Source organism: Nicotiana tomentosiformis, chromosome 2 (assembly GCF_000390325.3).
Source record: "Nicotiana tomentosiformis chromosome 2, ASM39032v3, whole genome shotgun sequence".
NCBI classification, from domain to species: domain Eukaryota; kingdom Viridiplantae; phylum Streptophyta; class Magnoliopsida; order Solanales; family Solanaceae; genus Nicotiana; species Nicotiana tomentosiformis.
The window spans coordinates 40896110-40912068 of record NC_090813.1 but is presented as its reverse complement, the minus strand read 5'-3'; positions in this window follow the sequence as shown (position 1 = coordinate 40912068).

The window sequence follows — 15959 nt, the reverse complement described above, 5'->3', positions numbered from 1 at the left end:
TCCGTGCAGATCCATATATTTTGCTATAGTATGTGAGTTGTCCGTGCAGCACGTGAGTTGTCAGTGCAGATCCATAAATTATACTATAGCACGTGAGTTTTCCGTGTGGATCCAGATATTATACTATAGCACGTGAGTTATCCGTGCGGATCCAGATATTGATACTATAGCATGTGAGTTGTCCGTGCGAATTATAGCGCTTGGGCTGTAGGAGCTCCTCCAGAGTCTGTATACACTCCTAGTGAGAGCAGGTACCTACTGAGTGCGAGTGCTGAGTGAATGGAATGGTTGAGTGACTGTGGTCCTGAGAGGTTGTATTTGATTTCATTACTATTGTACTTCAGCTGTCATATATCATTGTTATTTTTGGAAATTTCTAATAGATATTATCTTATGATTAAGTTGAACTTGACATGAAATTATTGTTTTGGCCTTAAATGTTGAACTTGAAAGCATGCCTACCTTATTGTATTGGAAATTACAGTAATTGGACTCAGTTGTAAAGCCGTCACTACTCTCAGTTCTTTATTTAGTATTGTTACTTGTTGAGTTGGTTGTACTCATATTACACCCTGCACCTCTTGTGCAGATCCAGGTACTTCTGGATACGGCGGTTGCTAGTTCTCAGAGTTTATCTGTTGGAGATTATCGAGGTAGCTTCTTGGCGTCCGCAGACCTTGACTCTCTTTGCTTTCAATTTTTTGTGATGTTATATATTTTCAGACAGTATTCTTAGCATTTAGACTTTGTTATCATTTAGATGCTCATGTACTTAGTGACATAATGTTTTGGGAATGTATTTTATGTCAGTGATTTGTGAGATTTTCTATGAAATTCAAATATTATGTTTTCAAACTTAAAACAAATTGTGGTTTATTGAGGTTGTCGACTTGCCTAGTATTGAGATAGGCGCTATCACGACATGTTAGGATTTTTGGGTCGTGACAAGCTGGTATCAGAGCCCAGACTTGTATTCTATCGTGCAGAATTTATTCAGCTTGAAACATAACTCTTTGAATTCCTTCCACGCATTCGTGTGCGTATGTGAGCTTTCAGTATCAGCTGGGTTGTCGGATTTTAAATGGAAGAAATCAAGATTTTTGCAAAACTTTTCAAGAATAAAAATGTTAGATTTGGAGGTCGAGTTGTTATTGGAATTTGATAAAATTAGTATGGTTTGACTCGTAATTGAATGGGTTGTCGAATTTTGTGAGTTTCGTCGGATTTCGAGACGTGTGCCCCACAGGCAATTTTTGAGTTAAATTTCAGATTTTATTGGAAAATTAGTATTTTCATATAGAATTAATTCCTATAATTAGTATTGACTGAATTGAATTAATTGTGGCTAGATTTGAGGCATTTGGAGGTCGATTCGCGAGGCAAAGGCACAACATAATAAAGAATTACACAGTTTGAGGTAAGTAACAGTTCTAAATTTTGTCCTGAGGGTATGAAACCCCGGCTTATATGTTATGTGATCGGTTTTGAGGTAACGCACATAATAGGTGACAGGCGTGCACCGTACAAATTGTGACTTGGTCAAATTCCATGGAACTGTTCAGTTTAATAATATGTTGTTATATGTACATTCTCCATGTGGTAGAGAAATTGAACCACAAATCATGTTTAGATTATATGTTAGCACTGTAGGGACCCACAGAGGCCGTGTACATGTTGAACTATCTGTTTAATTGTTGTTTGTACTCAGTCATAGTTTACTTGTTTATTTTATCTCAGTCTCTATTGTTCATCATTCATGCATCATATCACTATTGTTTGAGATGATTTCATGATTATTCAGAGCCCGAGAGACTGGAGAGATTTGTGATTGAGTGAGCCGGGATCTGGATTATGAGATATTATATTATAGCACGTGAGTTGTTCGTGCAACACGTGAGTTATCCGTGCGGATCCATATATTATACTATAGCACGTGAGTTGTTCGTGCATCACGTGAGTTGTCTGTGCAGATCCATAAATTATATTATAGCACGTGAGTTGTCCGTGCAGCACGTGAGTTTTTCGTGTGGATCCGGATATTATTCTATAGCACGTGAGTTATCCGTGCGGATCCAGATATTGATACTATAGTATGTGAGTTGTCCATGCGAATTATAGCGCTTGGGTTGTAGGAGCTCCTCCGGAGTCTGTATACACCCCTAGTGAGAGCAGGTACCTACTGAGTGCGAGTGCTGAGTGCTGACTGTTGAGTGAATGGAATGGTTGAGTGACTGTGGTCCTGAGAGGATGCATTTGATTTCATTACTATTGCACTTCAACTGTCATATATCATTGTTATTTTTGGAAGTTTCTGATAGATATTATCTTATGATTAAGTTGAACTTGACCTGAAATTACTGTTTTTGCCTTAAATGTTGAACTTGAAAGCATGCCGACCTTATTATGTTGGAAATTATAGTAATTGGACTCAGTTGTGAAGCTCGTCACTACTTTCAATTCTTTATTTAGTATTGTTACTTGTTGAGTTGGTTGTACTCATATTACACCCTGCACCTCTTGTGCAGATCCAGGTACTTCTGGACATGGCGATTGCTAGTTCTCAGAGTTTATCTGTTGGAAATTATCGAGGTAGCTGCTTGGCGTCCGCAGACCTTGACTCTCTTTCCTTTTAATTTTTTGTGATGTTCTATATTTTCAGACAGTGTTTTTAGCATTTAGACTTTGTTATCATTTCGATGCTCATCTATTCAGTGACAACGGGTTTTGGGAATGTATTTTATGTCAGTGATTTGTGAGATTTTCTATGAAATTCAAATATTATGTTTTCAAACTTAAAAAAAATTGTGGTTTATTAAGGTTGTTGTCTTACCTAGTATTGAGATAGGCGCCATCACGACAGGTTAGGATTTTTGGGTCGTGACAAGTTGGTATCAGAGCCCATACTTGTATTCTATCGTGCGGAATTGATTCAGCTTGAAACATAACTCTTTGAATTCATTCCATGCATTTGTGTGCGTTCAGTATCAGCTGTGGATCATTGATTTGTGATTCCATGAACGAGGTTCGAGATGTGTATTCTGCTTTTTGATGATGGACCAGTCTAGAGGACTTGAGGCCAGGTTTAGACCGCAGCTTAGATTCAGTAGTTTTGGTTGTGAGAACTTGTATATTTGGACTCATATGTCCGGTAATGTCCTTATGAGAAGAATTTGTGGCTCGATGAGCGGTTAAATGGCTATATGATAAGTATGATGTGATTGCAGGATGTGTTAAGATGGTTTGTATCTTGATTTGACGTATAGTCTCGAGTATGAACGTGTTGAGGGATCTTTCACGTTGTTAAATTGTGGGACAAATTAAATCTCATGTTGTGTTGATGAGTTCAAACTCAGAAATATTAAGTGATTCCATAGTAATTATGGTTGCAAAAGGGTATAGCAAGATGCCAATTTGAGGCTAAGCAGGTGAGTTATCTCCTGCAGAGTAATCTACGTATGTGTGTTCATTATAATATTGAGTGGAGGATTTCTTTTCTCCCAACGGGGTATATGTGTTGAGATTTAAGTGTGGATTAGTTGAGAAAGTTGACTTGACCGTCACGGGGATGAAGGCGAGCTTAGTAGATGATTTGAGGTATTTTATGGTTTGTGTTACCTGAGCTTGCGAAGAATTTTCGTGGAATTGTCTGCGGGATTATGATAATAGTAGAGTATGGGTATGGTGAGTTATCAAATGTTATGTTATATGGCTTTGAGCCAAGTGGGGGAGTCTGCTATCTACGATTTGATTGCACGATTATGTGCGGTATTGGTTTTGGTATGAGGCATACTTGTTGATTAGTTATGACTTACAGAGGTTGATATCGGGGATGACTCGAGTAAGAAAATTTCTTGAATGCGGGTTACATTGCACTTTATGAATATATGAAAAATCATGAAATGATTAAATTGTTATTTTGAATAATGTAGTGCGCACGAGGTATGAATTTGATTGGTGGTGTTAAAGTAGGGTTACTTCTTTGGGGGCTGTTGTGCTAATGGGGCTTGTGTCTTTCGGCCCTTTTGGGCGGGGCAATTTAGATTTAGCATAGTGTTCTGACAAGGAGAAATGTCAATTTGAGGGTAATTCAGAAGAAACTCAGAGAAAATAGGACACATGGGTAACAAGTTGGATCAGTATGGTAATGTTATGTGTTCTTTTGGTAATTATAACGTGGTGAGATTTTTACAGATGTTTCGGTGGCAATATTCTTGGGTTTGGTGACCTGCATGGCTTGGTCAAGTTAGAGGAATTCAGTTCTGATAGCTTGGTTACGTGCAAATAGATTTCGAAGAGTTCTCGATGGTTTCTACCATGGTTTGAGCCGGATAGTTTCTACCGGTGTGGGGAACGTATTGTGTATTGTGATTTCCTCTTGTAAGGAAGCAAATGGAAGGTTTTTAACTAATCGGGTATGTAATTTGCTAGTGATTTAGAGTTGATAATGGAATTCTCATGTTTTTCACATGATGGCATAATAGATGAGGTGTTTTGTGTGGGATTAAGATATACATGTACAAGGTGGAAGTTCAATCTTGTAGGGAAGATTATGAATTTTGGACAAAATGGTCAGTTTCAGATATTTAGAGGAATGTTGTAACTGCTCGGTAATCCCTAAGAAGGGTGCGCATTTCAGAAGGCGCATTGTGTTTTGACTTACGGATGTTTATCGGTATTGCAGTACTCACATGGTTGATAGCATGCTGATATTCAAATTATTGCTATGTGGCGCGGAAGAATTATGGAAGTATTCCTCGTGGGATGATCGTGCATGAAAGATGTGTTAGTCATTCGAATGCTAGAATTGGGCTCAGTTATGATGATTTGTGTGTCCTATGAATTTGGAGACTGGGAGTTCTCTGAAGCATATTGTTTCAGGATTGTGTCCTATTTGAGGTGTGTATTTTATTTAAACTCAGTGGAGGCACTAGTTGCGTTAATTATTTATGATAGCTACACGCTATGAGTGTGCATATATGTGAGGTTTGAGCCCATGTGCGGGCATCGGGGAAAGTATTCATACTTGGAAGAATGCTTAGGCTATGATATGCCTAGAGTTGACTGTTAAGCATAAAGTTATAAGGTTTCTCGTATTCGTACATCTATGGAGAACTATCTGGGTTATACTTGAGGTTATAAAGAGGCTAATTCTATGAGAAAACTTGGTAGTTACTATTTTTGCGTTAACTTGCCGATTTGAGTTGTGATAGCAGACTTTGCACAGGCATACACTATGGCGTATTATATATACTAGTCCAGGAGCACGAGAATCTTATTTCATTATCATATACATGTATACTTGTTTAATTGCTCCTGTATGATATGCTGGGATTGGAGGCCTGTGACCATGCCAGGCGATTTATATTATTGACACGTGAGTTGCCCGTGTCGCATGTGAGTTGTCCATGTTGTGTGTGAGAATTTTATTTCTTTGATAATTTATCTGATTTCATAGATTTCCTTCCTCTACGATAAACATTACTTGAGCAGCGTATTTGATGAATGATAAGTGGTTATCCTCTTCACAAAATTTGAGGAGTTGGTTGTAAATATTAGGTTGTGGTGGTGCTAGCTGAACTTGCGAAATAGTTCTCTTCTTTGAGATAATTTCCATTTTTGGGTGCATAGATTGCACAGTTTTTGGCTTCAGATATATTGGTGTGGTGTGTATGTGGAATAGTTGTGTTTGATAATATAAGGTCATCAGACCTAGAATGTGTACTATCGGGTTTGATAATGATATATTTGGGAGGATGATATAGAAAGTCAACTTAGAAAGTGATTATGGTTGTAGTTAGGGAGAGAGAGCTCCATGACTAGTTGATATGATAAGTGGTTATGAGATTTCACATGTTTCTTTCATTATCAGCAGTGTACGAAAGTTTTGGAAATGAGGTTTTGTTTGATATGAGGTTTAATACTAGTACCGGGTTGGTTTTGAGTAGTTACTGTGATCAGAAATGGTGCTGCGAGTATGCGAGTTGTATAGTATGTTATGTGATTATATGTGGGGTTTTAGTCATGGCTTGATACAGCTTGTTCAAACTTATATAGTGTGTAGATGTGAGACTCGGGTCTTGTAAAACATTATGGATGTTGGAAATTGGGTTCTAAATTTTATGGACTAAGGTTAAAGTAATGATCTTCAATTATGTTGTATTGTCAGGCCTATATGAAATAGGGTGGCGTGGTATCACCCCCGGGTATGTGCATGGTAAGATGGAATAGTGATGTGATGGCTTGGAAACAACTCTTGGCACGTTCGAGGACAAACGTATGTTTAAGTGGGGGAGAATGTAACGACCCGGTCGGTCATTTTAAGTAATGCAGCCCCGTTTCCCCAATTACTGCTCAATTTGTGCTTTACAGTTATTATGTGACTTGCAGTGGTAATTGGTTCGGGTCCGGTGAGATTTCGGAATGAATTGAGACATTTAGTCTCGAAGATGAAAACTTAAGTTGAAAAGGTTAACCAGATGATTGACATATGTGTAAACGACCCAGGAATAGAATTTTGATGATTCCAACAGCTCCGTATGGTGATTTTGGACTTAGGAGCTTATCCGAAAAATTATTTGAAAGTCCGTAGTTAAATTAGGCTTGAAATTGCTAAAATAGAAATTTAAGGTGAAAATTTGACTGGGGAGTTGACCTTTTGATATCGGGGTCGGAATCTGAGTCTGGAAATTTGAATAGCTTCGTTATGTCATTTATGACTTGTTGCAAAATTTGAGGTCAACCGGACTTGATTTGATATGTTTAAGCATTAAATGTAGAAGTTGGAAATTGTTAGTTTTGAAGAGGCTTGAATTGGGGTGTGATTTGTGTTTTAGCGTTGTTCAATATAATTTGAGGCATCGACTAAGTTGTGTCATATTATGTGACTTGTTAGTATACTTGGTTGGGGTGCCAGCAAGGAATTTTACACTTTGTAGGTACGAGCAAAATACTCTAAAGACCACTACAACACTCAAAATAAATAACCCTCTTTTGATATTCCCACCTCACTATAATATCGCTCACTCTCTATTTTTCTCACAGACTATTTACTTATACCTTGTCTGTGATGCCTCACTTTTTCTTTCTCTCTTTGTTGGTGTATTTTACAATGAGAGCAAGACACCTATTTATAGTGTTTAGGATTGCTTCATTGATGTCATCAATGATCTCATGAGTTTGGCAAGAGTCAAATATTCAATGTGAAACCAAAAAAATATTTGCCATAAAATCTTCCTTACTATTCCTTTAGTTAGCTTGACATTTTAAAGCCAAAAGGAAGATGTCTTCTTTACACATGGGGTGGACCCATCATTGAATATGACTGAGTAAAATCAGAGGCCCCACAACAGTTTTAGCAGTCCATGTATGTGTTTTCAGATACTCATGTACATAGACTTTGTCCAAAATATTCACAAAAGTTATTTCTTTAAAACTAAGTTTTCAGCTTCAGATTCCGATATCCGTTTTAAACTCAGCTACAGCTTTAGTTTCAGTTATAAGATGCTATTCAGTTTCAGCATGTATTTGGCCCTTCTTTAATAGTACTAAAATCACATTCATCCTATCATTTCAACATATTTTAAAATTGGTATGCCTTCTTAAATACAACGGAAATGATGCCTTGGCTTATAGGCCTTAAACATATCTCCTTGTAGATAAATCATATTCAAAAATATATGGCTGAATACAAATAGAGATATTTAGAGTTCCATGATTTTTTGTTTAGACTCACTTCGACAATTGAAGGAACATAATTACTAATAAAATGAGACAAACCAACATTATATTTTCTCTAACATGTCCATTCTCTTTGTCTACAGTGATGAGAAAATGGGAACACCTACTAAAGTAGTTCCAGCGTCGACAATGAAGACATTGCCTGAAACATGTTCTGAAGAATCATGGATTAAGTACCTGACCACTGATGTTAAAGCCGGATCTGTCGTTCCTAGAGTTTTCAAAGGAATGGTTCTCAAAGTAACATTATTGAACCATTCCTTTTGCATAAGGCTCTCTGTTATTTCAGATTTGAAAATTCCTGGTGATACTGAGTTCACTCTGATCTTGTCTACTCCCAATTCTAAGGCCATCATATGCCATTCCATTATTTGAATAATCAATTAATGCAAATACAATTATAACTGAGAGGAAAAATCGACAATTCTCATGTATTTTCTTTTTAAAAGTGTTAAATTTGGAGAGTTGAGGTATTTGGCTAAGCTTTTAGGAAAAAAAAAGAAATTATTTTATTAGAAGTTGAAAAAAGTAGTTCTCCTTGTAAGTACTTTTGACACCTTGGCCAAACACAAATTGTTACTCTTATATTAAAAAAAATTCGAGTAGTTCCTGCAACTAACTATTTTGCTTTCTCATGGAAGATTTAATCTCTTCATTTTACATTAGGGTGATTCCTAACTAATATTACCATGCCCTAAGCTAGCTACTTTAACAACTCCGCCTTCATCAAATTAAACCTTTTATTAAGATGGCAAGTAAGAAAGGGAGCATTGACGTAACTAGTAAAGTTGCTGCTATGTGATCAAGAGGTCACGGGTTCGAGCCATGGAAACAACCTCTTGCAGAAATGCAGGGTAAGACTGCGTACGATAGACCTTGTGGTCCGGCCCCCGGTTAGTTTGTTCCACCTTCGGGATCTTACTTAGATAAATCATCATTCAAACTCGATTGGGCGTGCTAAGGCCAAAATCCATTTTGACCGTATACAGATAGTCCCCTCGTTTCTCAAAAAAAATGTGGCGAGAAACGATATGATTTTTTAACAGCTTGATCGGATTATATCCTGTCATTTCCATCGGGTTTGACCATGACGCATCTGCTAGCTGTCCCGTCGGTTTAGCCTTTCAAGGCATTTAATGCATGTCAGGCGGTGGTCGGCCACTGTTGATACTGAACTGCCATCGCTTGAACCTATAAATAACCCTTTCTTTTATCTTTTACCATTTTTACATCTTCTATCTTTCAAATTTCCCAAGTTATTCTTCATACTACTCCAACTTACCAGTAAATCTGTAATTTCTTTCCGCAAAAATCCCTCTTCAATTCCACCAAATCTTTTTCACTTTCTTCTACTCCTCACCTTTGAATTCAAAAATGGCGAAAACATCGCAAACCATTCCTCAGAAAGAGAAGGCTTCATTTTCATAGTGTGTCGCCGATGAGACACCGGCAGAACCACGGCCTGAGGAATGTGTTCCCGGGGCGTGTGTCCTTACTTCAGATTTTAAGGTCGATAAAGGTTCATCGGTCCCTGGCAGGTGTGAGCCGGTATCGAGGTACATGTGTTCGATAATCGAGAAGCACCTCGAACAACTAAAGAAGGATTGCAATTGGGGTGAGAAAGAAATAATAATTCCTACGCCCGACGAAGATATTACTTCTTACGTGAAAGGGTTTTTGAATGTGTATACTTACCCTTTCACTTTGGGTCCCCTCGATTCCGTTATTATTGACTTCTGTCGACAATACCAGGTAACCCTAGGCCAGGTCCATCCTTCTTTGTGGCGGATCGTTATCCTGATCCGATATTTTGTGAGCAAGATTGAGGGGATGCCGTTCACCCTCGATCATCTTATCCGATTGTACCGTCCTTGACTTTTTCGAGGAGGGTAAATAAAACTCCAGTGTCGGGCTACCAAGGCTCTGTTCTCGAGTATTGACGAGGACAGGACTGGGGTTGGAGGGGCAGGTTCGTTCGAGTAAGGACTTCGGACCTGATTCCGACTGAAAAGATGTCCTTTCCCGATGAGTGGAATATGAAACGTAAGTGTGATCTTGCTGTTACTTCTATTTTCTTCTTTCATTTATTCTCTCATCGACACTCCTTTTTTTTTCTTTTTTTTGATATAGCGGTTCCCTGGATGCCCGGAGCAATTCCCGATCTCAAGAACTGGGTACGAGCCCTTATTTCGACCTCCACATACACCGAGCGCTCATGGCGTGATTTTTCAAAGGGTCGGTGGGAGGCCAAAAATCACGGTAAGGCCATTTCTCGGACTCTTTGATGATCCAAACGAGGTGGTTTTAAAAATATTTTATTAAGGTTTTCCATATGCAGGTTTAGGTAAAGACGCGATTTTGAGGCCCTTGTCCAATGAGGAGTAAATTCCAGCCTCTGTCCCAAAGCCGGTGAAGGAAAATAAAAGGAAAAGAGCCTCGGTTCCCGGAGATCAAAAATCAAAGAAGAGGACGGCTCGTAAGCCGAACAAGAATGTCATCCCTTTGACCGTGGAATCCGTTCTGCGTCTAAGAGATGAAGATGAATAAGAAGAATAAGAGAACGATGAGTCTGCGCTGGCGGTCCGAACGAAGAGAACCACCGATGCCTCATCGTCGGCTGGATCGATGATGCTCCATGAGGCTCTGCATCGAACTGAAGATATACCGGAGAAAGATTCGGGTAGTGTCCCCAAACTATCGGATATCGAAGACACATCTCATCGGAGTCAACCGGAAGGGGATGTGACCGAAGAGGCCTCGAACCCCTTCGAACCGAGGAGAACGCTCCAGGTGATTCATTTGGGGCAGCGACAATCGAGGATTAGCTTATCTTTCCCGTTTTTTCGCAGGGGTTATTCGGGAAGCCCAAGCTCTGGGATCCCTCGATCTAGACAGGCCTCACAATGAAGAAGATCCCTTTCGTGACCTGTTTACCGGTATTGAGGACGTTGCCGGTGCTGGTGATGAATCAGATCTTTTGCACGGATTGCGGCAGGCTTTGAATCAGGTGAGCTTTTAAAATTATTTTGTCGGTACTATCTTTATGTTCGTTTTTCGTTAACCCCGCTTCTTGTTTCTTTGTAGGTAGCGGCAGTTTATCGAGAACAATGTTCTTGATCCCAGAATGAGCTGCATCAATACGCGGCCGACCTACAATGGGATACTGACGAGAGGAACTCCCATAGACTTTCCCTAGGGAAGAGAGAAGAGGAAATAAAAGACCTCCGAGCTGAGCTGGCCAACGCTTATCGAGATCAGACCGATTTGTCTGAGCAGCTAATGATGCTTTTGAAAGCCTATGGGCTTGATACCGAAATGATAGTTAACATTTCGGTCTCACAGCTGCAGCAAACATTCGAGATGATTGGGAATCTTCGTGAGGAGGTCGACATGATAAGAATGGAGTCTTTGTGGTGGAAAGAAGGTATGGACCGCTTTGCTGCAGAAAAAGAGACTGCTCGAGCCCAGTTATCATCGTCCGAAACCCAACTTCAGAAAATGAAGGAAAAAGGCATGGTTCAAGCAAGAAGAATTGAGGAGCTTGAGGCTCGGTTGGCCTCTGTACTTGCCAAGGCCAAATCTGATGCCGAAAAGGCAAAGGCCGATGCGGATGCACTCGTGGCCGTCTATCAGGCCGATGCTGAAGCTGCCCAAGTCCAGGCAAGAGAGGCAGCTGAGTCCACCGATATTCGAGTGCATTGGGTCGCCGAACTTTCTAAGTGCCGATCCAGAAGGGAAACTCTCGAGGAGATCCATGCTCGTGGCTTCAATCTCGCTGAAGAGATAAAAAGGGCCAAAGAACTCGAAGCCGATGCCGAAGCTCTGGTTTCTAATGGCGATGACGATGACGATGGGAGAAAAAGCGGATCCGAAAACGGTGTGGGGGGGGGAGCCTGATAAAGACCGCTCCTGACCGAGAAGTTTAGTTCTTAGTTTTTACGTTGTAATCACCTATGTAGATAAATTTGTATATAGACATAGCTCCCTTTTTGCCGACTTGCTTTTGTTTTTGTTTCCTATCTTGTGAGGACTTTATTCACGCCTTATGAATGTTTTCACAATGAGTTAAACAACTTAATCAAATTTGGAATTCGTAGCCTCTGTAACCGAGCGAGCGCTTACTCAAACTTGGAGCGATGTAGCCCTTAGGCTTATTAGATGTCAATGGTTCGATCTTGAAGAAATATAGCCCATAGGCGTAATGGTCGAGTGAGTGCTTGCTCGAACTTGAAATAAAAGTAGCTCGTAGGCTTAATCGAATGAATGATTCGAAGTAATGTAGCCCATAGGCGTAATGGTCGAGTGAATGTTTGCTCAAACTTGAAATAAAAGTAGCCCGTAGGCTTAATCGAATGAATGATTCGAACTCGAAGTAATGTAGCCCGTAGGCGTAATGGTCGAGTGAGTATTTGCTCAAACTCAAAATAAAAATAGCCCGTAGGCTTAATGGTCGAGTGAGTGTTTGCTCGAACTCGAAATAAAAATTGCCCGTAAGCTTAGTCGAGCGAATGATTCAAACTCGAAGTAGTGTAGCCCGTAGGTGTAATGGTCAAGTGAGTGTTAGCTCGAACTCGAAATAAAAGTAGCCCGTAGGCTTAATGGTCGAGTGAGTGTTTGCTCGAACTCGAAATAAAAGTAGCCCGTAGGCTTAATGGTCGAGTGAGTGTTTGCTCGAACTCGAAATAAAAGTAGCATGTAGGCTTAGTGGTCAAGTTTATCTTAATTCTGATTGTATAATAAATCTCAAAATAGAGGAATTTTCCTTGGATATAAGAAGCCGATAAAGAAGAGAACTTTCTTCGCACGTTATTACACGCCTTGGTTCGGGCAAATCTATATGAGCATGGTTCGCTTTGACCATTTGGCTATTTTAATTTTTCCTATTGGAACCTTGTTGTTGTGAAATAACTTTCTTGCGAGGCCTCGGATATTGTTGTAAATGCTGCACGATCAATGGTTGCCTCATTAAAAACCTTGCCGAAAAATCCATTTGGGATAAAACTGGTCTAAGGGAAAAAGAGTGCAACGCGTGCTTTCAATCGAGAGAGCCATCTTAGCCCTTGTTCGGACTTCTGCAGGGGTTAGTTTTGAGATATAAACGAATATGGAAAAGTTGTACCTTAGCAATAGTACTGTTTTAGATGTGATATATTCCAGCTGCTTGATAGTTTTTGCCGTTTATAATGCCGAGCCTGTACGATCCCTTTCCGATGTTCTCGAGCACCTGATATGGCCCTTCCCAATTTGGTCCTAGTTTTCCTTTGTTCGAATTTCGGGTATTGATGGTAATTTTTCTTAACACTAAGTCCCCAGGCTTGAAATGGCGGAGCTTGGTTCTTCGGTTATAATATCTTTTAATTCGCTGCTTTTGGGAGGCCAATTGGACGAGAGCAGCTTCTCGTCTTTCGTCCGATAGTTCGAGGCTGGTATTCATGGCCTCGTTATTTGATTCTTCCATCGCGAATCGAAATCTGGCACTGGGTTCACCAACTTCGACTGGTATCAATGCTTCAGACCCATATACTAAGGAGAATGGGGTCGCCCCCGTACTGGCTTTTGACGTCGTCCGATATGCCCAAAGGACTTCGGGCAGGATTTCTCTCCATTTCCCTTTAGCATCGTTCAACCTCTTCTTTAAGTTTTGAATAACAGTTTTGTTCGTTGATTCGGCATGTCCATTCCCACTGGGGTGGTATAGCGTCGATAGTATCCTTCTTATATTGTGGTCTTCGAGGAATCTTGTTACTTTGCTGCCAATGAATTGTTTTTCATTATCACACACTATTTCGGCGGGTATCCCGAATCGGCATATGATATGATCCCAAATAAAGTCTATAACTTCTTTTTCTCTTATTTTTTCGAACGCCTGCACTTCAATCCATTTAGAAAAATAGTCAGTCATAAATAAAATAAATTTGGCTTTACCTGGGGTTGATGGCAGAGGGTCGACGATATCCATTCCCCACTTCATGAACGGCCATGGGGATAGGACTGAGTGGAGTCACTCTCCGGGTTGGTGGATCATCGGTGCAAACCTTTGACATTTGTCACATTTACGAACAAATTCCTTCGCATCTTTTCCCATATCGATCCAATAATACCCTGCTCTGATTATTTTTCGAACTAATGTATCGGCTCCAGAGTGATTCCCGCAAGTACCCTCGTGCACTTCCCGTAGGATGTAATCGGTATCTCCCGGACCCAAGCATACTGCCAATGGTCCATCGAACGTTCTTCGGTACAGAGTTCCGTCCGAAGCCAACGTGAATCGAGCAGCTTTAGTCCGTAGGGTTCTGGAATCTTTAGGGTTCGATGGGAGTTTTCCGCTCTTCAAGTATTCAATATACTTGTTTCTCCAATACCAAGTTAAGCTTGTAGAATTTATTTCGGCGTGACCTTCTTCGATTACCGATCTCGAAAGTTGAACAACATTCCTCGAGCCCGAATCATCTACCTCGACCGACGACCCCAAATTCGCAAGCGCATCGGCCTCATTGTTCTGTTCCCTTGGTACATGCCGTAAAGTCCATTGTTTGAAATGGTGCAAAGTGACAAGCAGTTTATCTAAATACCTTTGCATTCTTCTTTCTCGAACTTCAAAGGTTTTGTTTACTTGACTCACCACCAGCAAGGAGTCGCAATTGGCTTCAATGACTTCTGCTCCCAAGTTTCTAGCTAGCTCGAGACCTTGCTCTTCTCAAACTAGGACACCGCTTACAGCGACTTCCGATACTGCCAAGTACAAACAAAGTTTCTCGTCTATTTTTGGAGTGTGAATTAGTGGTGGGCTTGATAGATATCGCTTTAGCTCCTCTAATACTTGTTGGCACTCCGGATTCCAAGCAAAATCGTTCTTCTTTTTGAGTAGAGAGAAAAATTTGTGACTTCGGTCAGATGATCTTGAGATGAACCGGCTTAAGACTGCAATCCGACCCGTTAGCCTTTGTACGGCCTTCACGTTGTCCACAATGATGATGTCTTCGATGGCCTTAATTTTATTGGGGTTAATCTCTATTCCCCGATGTGACATCATGAAGCCGATGAACTTTCCCGAACCGACCCCGAAAGCACATTTCTCGGGGTTGAGCTTCATGTTGTATTTCCTTAAAATCTCGAATATTTCCTGCAAATGAGTCAAATGGTTCTCTGCGCGTAGGGACTTAACTAACATGTTATCAATATAAACTTCCATTGATTTTCCTATTTGTTCTTCGAATATTTTATTTACTAGGCGTTGGTAAGTAGCCCCTGCGTTTTTAGCCCGAAGGGCATCACATTATAACAATACGTTCCATATTTGGTGACAAATGAAGTCTTTTCCTGGTCCTCCGGGTTCATCTGGATTTGATTATACCCGGAATAGGCATCGAGAAAAGTGAGGATCTTACGGCCGGCCGTGGCATCGATCATGCGATCGATGTTGGGCAGCGGAAAGGAATCTTTGGGGCATGCTTTGTTCAAATCCTTATAGTCCACACACATTCTAAGTTTGTTCCCTTTTTTAGGGACTATAACTACGTTGGGTAGCCATTCAGGATATTTCACCTCCCTAATGGACCCTACTTTGAGAAGCTTGGTTACCTCACCCTTTATGAATGCGTGCTTTCTCTCAAACAGGGGCCTTCTCTTTTTCTTCACCGGTCTGAACCTGGGGTCCAAACTTAGCCGATACGTCGTTATGTCCGGCGGGATCCCTGTTATATCTAAATGGGACTAGGAAAAATAATCAATGTTATCGATAAGAAATTGAACGAGTTTCTTCCTGAGTTCGGGGCTCAACCCCGTTCCCAAGTATACCTTTCGCTCGGGCCAGTGCTCGTTTAATATGACTTGCTCTAGCTCCTCAATTGTTGATTTGGTGGCGTCGGAGTCATCGGGAATCATGAAAGATCGAGGGACCCTTTGATCATCATCCTCTTCGATTTTCTGGTTGTCTGGCTGGGTCGAAGCCGATGTCTATGATTGCTATTTGGCGTCCCGTTCTCCTTCCGGGCCCGATCCTTTTATTGACGAAAGTGAGGGCATTGGTTTAGCTTCGTCGACGGCGAACATTTTCTTTGCGGCTGGCTGTTCTCCGTACACTATTTTGACACCTCCCGATGTCGGGAATTTGAGAGCCTGGTGTAGGGTCGAAGGTACAACTCTCATGTTGTGGATCCATGGCCTTCCGAAAAGGGTGTTATATCTCATATCGCCTTCGATTTATTTCCTGGATGGTTCTA